Here is a 6,997-nt window from a genome sequence, read left to right on the forward strand (position 1 = left end):
TCCGCTCCAGATGATTCACGGTCGCGATTGAATGCAAATGTTCGATTCGTATTTAAAGGTGTTGATCAATGAAGCGGCCTCGAGTGGCCGCAAGGGTCACGCACGATCTTTACTTACAACTTGTACGAATAGATAAAATGTACCGTGAGCTTAAGAATTTATTATAATTGCTACCGGCAATTCCACGCAATTGTTACTCCTAATCGTGTTGTCGTCCCTGCTGCCTGCAGTGCACCACGGGAAGGGAGTGTGGAGGGATGGGACGGACAAAGCGGAGGGCACGGCTCAAGGCGAGCAGCAGGAAGAGTGAAGGAGGAGTGCTGGGGCAGGAAGGGGAGGAAGGAGGAGTGGAGGGGGAGGAATGACCGGGCCGAGATGTCGGGGAGGGTGACGACGATGATGATGATGAGAGCGGAGGGAAAACGACACCAGTTCCGATATCGCTCTTCACCTCCGTTGGCCATGGCCAGGAATCGAACTCGGGTTCACAGCGCAGCGCGCGAACCTCACGGCGCACGAGGGGGTGGGTGGCCAGCACCACGCCGGGCCGCCTTTGTCTCCCTGGTGGCGACCGGGCACTCATTTACGTCCGTGTCGACCCAGGGGAGGTCCGGCTCAGACGGCGTTGGCCGCGAGCGGGAATCGAACTCGGCCGGCCGGGTCCGCGGCACTGCGGCATGCCCCCTGCACCGCCACGCCAGACGCACGCGTGGATGTTGCTTTTTGGAGATGTAATGAATGCGTGTCTCTGTACACGCGAGCGCGTGTTGCTGCTGCTGCTGCCTCGTCTCCGTTGCATCAGCAGCTCATTCGCCCCAATTCCCCCAATTCCCCCCTCGCCGCTCGCCCGCTTTTCATTCAGGGGGCCACTCTCTCCTCGAGCGCGGCCCCTTATTTCATTATTTAGCAGCGGATTGCTTTTTTTTTAAACTGCCCCCCTCCACCACTCCCCCCCCCACCACCAGCGCCACCACTTCTAATTAATCTTCGTCGCCCGTTGCCTGGTCCCCCGACTTGAGACGCGCGCGGCTCGCGGCTTCGCGAAATCGACAGAAATGTTTTTTTCCCGGCGGCGGAGAGCGCGCGACACGTGCCCGTCCTGGGGGTGCTCGCGCGGTGGGGGCGGGCGGGGCGGGGTGGGGTGGGCTGGATCGGGGCTGCTCGTTAATTGCTTTCATTTAGCTACCCCCGCGTAAACTCGCCACCAATCTCCCATCCACCCCCCCTGGTCTCAGGCACTACCCCCGCTCGCTTGGCACGTGCGTGGAGCTGAGCGCGCCCACAGATTGGACTTTGCCCGCTGACTTGGCAAGCGGTCGCCGCTGCCAGTTCGTGTTTTTCCTCTCGCCCTCTCATCTCTCTCTTCCGTATCGCGCGGCGCCTGGGAATGGACGTCTTAAGTCGTGAAGCTGTGTTTTTGTTGCTGGAAGCGTGAATCCCACCAACTCGTGCCCTCGGAGATCGCTCGCACAGAGACCCATATACTTGTAGCGAGTTCTTATGGAGACGTTGTCGTAGAGGCAACACGGTTTATTCATAAACTATCAGACGACTCCCTTATCGTGACTCACACACCGCGAACTCAACTCTGAGCCCTCCGGCTCGCAGTGCCCTAGGGGAGGCTATCTGACCCGACCCGGCCAAGGTACGGGTCTCGACCACTGGTCCCAGCTCGGCCCGGCCCTTACAAAGGCGGCGGGCTCGAGGTGCCAGGGTCCTAGTCCAGCTGCTCTTCAGTCTTCGTAGCAACTGGCCCGAGCTGTGCTTGGGGTGCCCCTTTTATACACCTCCAGAGGACTTTCCGCCCCTGGTACCGCCCCCTTTCTGGAACCTTCCAGAAGATGCTGGAAAGGCCCCAACCCAGCCCCCCACCTGGGGTAGGGGAGGGAACCCAGCCTCCCTTGGGACCAGCTCCCTCTCTATCCCCTCGTACTGCCTGGCACACCCTACCGATCTCAGGCTGCAACTGCAGGTAAGTGGATACTGGCGAACGGCAGGGAAGTGGATACCGGCGGTGTGTGCATACGCGATCCGACGCTACATACTCACCACACAGAGACACATAGACTCACACAGAGGCCCATACACTCGCACAGAGACCCATAGACTCACACACTGACGCATAGACTCACACACTGACTCATAGACTCACACAGAGACCCATAGACTCGCACAGAGACCCATAACTCGCACAGAGACCCACAGACTCAGAGAGAGACCCAGACTCACACAGAGATCCATAGACTCACACAGAGACCCATAGACTCGCACAGAGACCCATAGACTCACACAGAGGCCCATAGACTCACACAGAGACCCATAGATTCACACAGAGACCCATAGACTCACAGAGACCCATAGACTCACACACAGAGACCCATAGACTCACACACTGACCCATAGATTCACACACTGACTCATAGACTCGCAAAGAGACACATAGACTCACACAGAGACCCATAGACTCACACTGACCCATATACTCGCACAGAGACCCATAGACTCACACAGAGGCCCATAGACTCACACTGACCCATAGACTCGCACAGAGACACATAGACTCACACAGAAGCCCGAAGACTCACACAGAGACCCATAGACTCACACAGAGACCCACAGACTCACACAGAGACCCATAGACTTACACACTGATCCATAGACTCACACAGAGACCCACAGACTCACACAGAGACCCACAGACTCACACAGAGAACCACAGACTCACACAGAGACCCATAGACTCACACAGAGACCCATAGACTCACACAGAGACCCATAGACTCAGACAGAGACCCATAGACTCACACAGAGACCCATAGACTCACACAGAGACCCATAGACTCACACATTGACCCACAGACTCACCAAGTGCCCCACTGTTTCTGACCCACAGCAGTCGCATCGTGGTGAGTCGCTGACGTGCACAGCAGGCGACTGCTGCTGCCCGGGTCCAGTTGCGCGTCTCCGGGAGTTGGCATGGCAACGAGGGAGGTGAGGAGAGGGCCGTGCGGTCACGACAGCCCCTGTGCTACAGGGCAACCCACCTTGTTCGAGCGCCTCTGATGTTGTCTCTCTCTCTGTCTATCTGTCTGCGCGTCGATCTTTCTGCATTGGGGCAGCGGTGGCCTGGTGGCTTGGCACGCCGCGCTACAAACCTCGCCACTTGGGTTCGATCCCCGGCCACGGCTGACATCGGTGAGAGGGTGAATTATCACCATTGGAACCTCATTTGGCAGTAAAAAATATGATAATTGTTTTTTTTATCCTTTTATCTGGCAACAAAACTGACACCTTTTTTACAAGGAGTCATGTTTGCATAGACCACAATACCTGTAGTTATAATGCAAACAAAAAACATAACTCTAATAATATATGCACTGTCCTTGAAGTTGATTGGTCCACACCCGAGACAGCTTTCCTTAGAGCCTAGTCTCATGTTTTTTGTTTTCATCATGACTGCAGGTATTGTGGTCTATGCAAACATGACTCCTCGTAAAAAAGGTGTCAGGTTTGTTGCCAGATAAAAGGATAAAAAAACAATTATCAGGGTGAATATCAGCAAACTAAACTGTTGCGTTTACCAGGTAGAGCCCACAGAGCTCACGGCTTCCACCCCCCCCCCCCTGGCCAAACACGATGACAGCTCAGTGGATATCATTTTCCGTGAAATTGTCTATTCACGGAAAATGATATTGGCCTACCTCTCCGGAACGCATCCCTCGTCGCGGATAACGAGGGAAACACTGCGCCTGGTGCCTGGTGCTGCGCATTGACAACAGCACCGGGGCGTGGTGGCGGCCACTCCACCACCACCATCGCCGCTTGGTGCGCTGATCCGGCTCGGGCCTGCACCTGTACCGCAGAGCGCACCGGTCCATAACTGATGGATTTTAATTGATTGATTGTTCCCCATAAATTGTATCGTAAAAGTGAATGCTGCATGTAAAACGTACAGCCGCTACGCATCTTTACGTGAACCTTAATGCCCCACACGCAGAGACCCGTAGACTCGGAATTGCGGTAACTCATCGCATGTCAAGGAAGGGGCGAACCGTAGCATCCCCTACCCTATGACACACAGACAAATGCCTCCCGTGTAGCCTTGACAGACTGTTGGGGCAAGTGCTGTTAGCGAGCACCTGTGAAGACCAGAAAGGCACACGAGGAAGTATCTGCACAATGGCGATGCTTACTACACATCGCATCGGAGACCCAGGACCGGTTCAGATCATTGTCACCGGTGTTGGCCGTGAGCAGGAATCGGAAATCTGGTCACCGGGTTCTGAGCACGGCGCGTTAACCGCTGCACTACATCTTCACCCACTACCCAAATCCTACCACACACATCCACGCATGCAAAGGCACGCACGCACGCAAGTCCTGAAATTGGGCAATAATTCTTGGTTCCCAATGCGGACAGCCGAATTATTTGCTGGGGCAGACGTCCCACGCGCGTAAATGAGCCATCGACTCCAAATTATACGACTCAGCGACGAACCCCCCACCCCATCCCACTCCCGCCTTCGATAAATACACACACACAGCGTATCCATCCATCCGTCCATCGGTAACGACCGAGGCAAATCGTTCTCGCCGGCCCGGGCCACCGCGAGTGTGGGTGGTGTGGCCGGGTTGAGGGGGCAGCGATCGTCTGGGCTGTGGGGGGGGGTCACAGCGGGGGGGCTGGGGAGGGGGGCTCACAGTGCCACCTCGCCTGCCCGCCCACTCGAGGGGTGTAAACGGGGGGCTCCCTGCTGAGATACAATTTTCTCCAATTACCTTGATCGCTAATTCGGGTTGGCGGAAAAAAAGGGGACGTTTTTAAACGGTAGTGGAGCTGACAGGCGGAGAGAAGTTTGCCTTTCTCGCCCGACCGCTCACATGCCCGCTCGTAGCTTCGCGCGCGCACACGATGGAAAGTATTGCGCGCGCACACGGCGGCAGGGATTGCGCGCGCACGGCGGCGTCCGGCATCAACAAGGAGACGTCGTGGGCACGTGGCGCTTGCCCGAGAAGGCGAGGGGAGCGCGGCGGGTGGGCGGAGCGGACAATGGCTCTATGACTGATGACTGAGGAGGAGAGGCCAGCGGGTGAAGAGGCGAGATTACGGGGTCGTTAATTTCCCTAATGTTCTTAATCAAGCGATGAGCGATCGCCGCTCGAGTCGGCTGACGAACAAAGAGCAGGGAGGAGGCGCCCGACCCGGGGCCGCGTCGCCGGGCCCCATCGGCTCGTGCCGGCGCCCGCGCGGCGATCGCAAATTAAACGCTCGACGCATTACAGTCAACGCTTTCTGGCCTATTTTCTCATTTTTAGGCCAATCGGGTTAATAGGCCTTCATTAATCAGCCACACTGCCGTGGAAGCTTAATTCCTGCGGCTAGCCCCTGGTGGGGCAATCTGCGGCAGCTGTCATATGTAATAACTTGAAACGAAATAGCCAACAATTAGGCTCTTGCCCCTGCGATTTCACAGCGCTTCAATTAAGCTCCACCTGGCGTCCACAGCATTTTCGGTTACCAAATAGAGCCATTCTGAGATCCCGTGTTGAGCCACTTTGGGTTCCAGTATGGAGCCATTTAGGTTGACCGTATAGAGCTGTAAACTCCAATTTTCACAAATATCATGGGTCATATGGAAGTTGGTCACTGCCAGCGTGCATTCGTGTGAGTCTATGGTGCAGTGTTGAGTCAATGGGCAGTGTTGACTGTTGAGTCAGTGGACAGTGTTGAATCCGATGGGCAGTACTGTTTCACGTACAAGGGACGTGGATTCCATTGAAAGGGTACAAGGAGGGAGAATGATCAGAAACGAGATTGGGTACGGGGAGAAGGAGGGATACAGAGAAACAGAGAAGATTGGGAACTAAGAGGAGAGGGCACTTGTAAAACAGCTTTAAGACTCATCTTCGATGCATTAATGAATAGTCTCCACTCATCTGGATCATGAACGATGTTGAGGGCTGCCATCACACCATTTATGTTGTTGCAGGCTGCAAGATCACCTTTCATGAAGAAGAATGGGACAATATCCTTTTAACGGTCACGGGACACCGAAACCCTAACATCACCTGCCAGGAGATTCCACTTCTGCAGTCTTGAGCCCAACAGCTCTGCCTTACTTAAATCACAGACAAGGTCTTGGAGTTCACCTTGTGTTATGAGGTGTGGTTCAGAGAAGGACGGGAGAAAATCTGGGTCACGTGACCTTGATAGTTCAGGACTAGAAGTTTCATCCTGTTCCTCTTCCTCGTCCGACTCAAGTGAGAATAATTCTGATGCATCAGGAACCGGCAGTCCTTCTCCGTGGGGTACTGAGTGTATAGCTGATGGAATGTTTGGATAATGCAGTCCACTTTTTCTTTTTTGACACACCTTTCCGAAATGGAGGTGCCATGCAGAAGTAACAATTGCTGATATGATCTGTTGGCTCTCTCCAAATCATTGGTACTGCAAAAGGCATCGATTTCCTTGTCCTGTTCAACCACTGGCGAAGATTTGTTGCACAAGTGTTACAGCATATGTGTGGAGCGCACATCTTGTCCTGATCTACACTTTTGCAGCCAAAATAAAGGTGATAGGCTTTCTTAACCATAGTGGTTGTAGTGCACTTTTGTGATGCAAAAGTTACTTCACCACAAACTTAGCAGAAGTTATCTGCTTTATTCACACAAGTACGAGGCATCTCTGCTCACTTTGACTAAACAAAATGTGTCCCTTTGCAAAATCAAACACTGACAAATAAGAGAGCACAACACTGTATGATTTCTAGAGCTGATTTCGAGCAATTTGTTCAGCAGAGGGATGTAAGTCTAGTTATGATTGCATCATCCATGACTTCTAGGAATAACATGATGCAATTCATATCATGTATGATGCAATACCAGGTTCAGATTGCATCATTCATTGTTTTGCTCAAAAAGCAAGTACTGTCCAAACCCAGTCATAGATGTATTCATAGATCCAGTCAAAATGTATTTTAGTTATTTCTGGTTTAGA

General features: G+C 53.5%; 1 long non-coding RNA gene across 1 annotated transcript; it reads left to right on the forward strand.

The window, feature by feature from the left end:
* The first annotated feature begins 1,943 nt into the window (after positions 1 to 1,943).
* On the forward strand, positions 1,944 to 6,100 carry LOC144946053 (uncharacterized). Its single transcript, XR_013639749.1, has 3 exons — positions 1,944 to 1,972; positions 2,894 to 2,991; positions 5,991 to 6,100. It is a non-coding gene; the product is annotated as an uncharacterized LOC144946053 (long non-coding RNA).
* Positions 6,101 to 6,997: the final 897 nt, after the last annotated feature.

Source organism: Lampetra fluviatilis, chromosome 39 (assembly GCF_964198595.1).
Source record: "Lampetra fluviatilis chromosome 39, kcLamFluv1.1, whole genome shotgun sequence".
Taxonomy (NCBI): Eukaryota; Metazoa; Chordata; class Hyperoartia; order Petromyzontiformes; family Petromyzontidae; genus Lampetra; species Lampetra fluviatilis.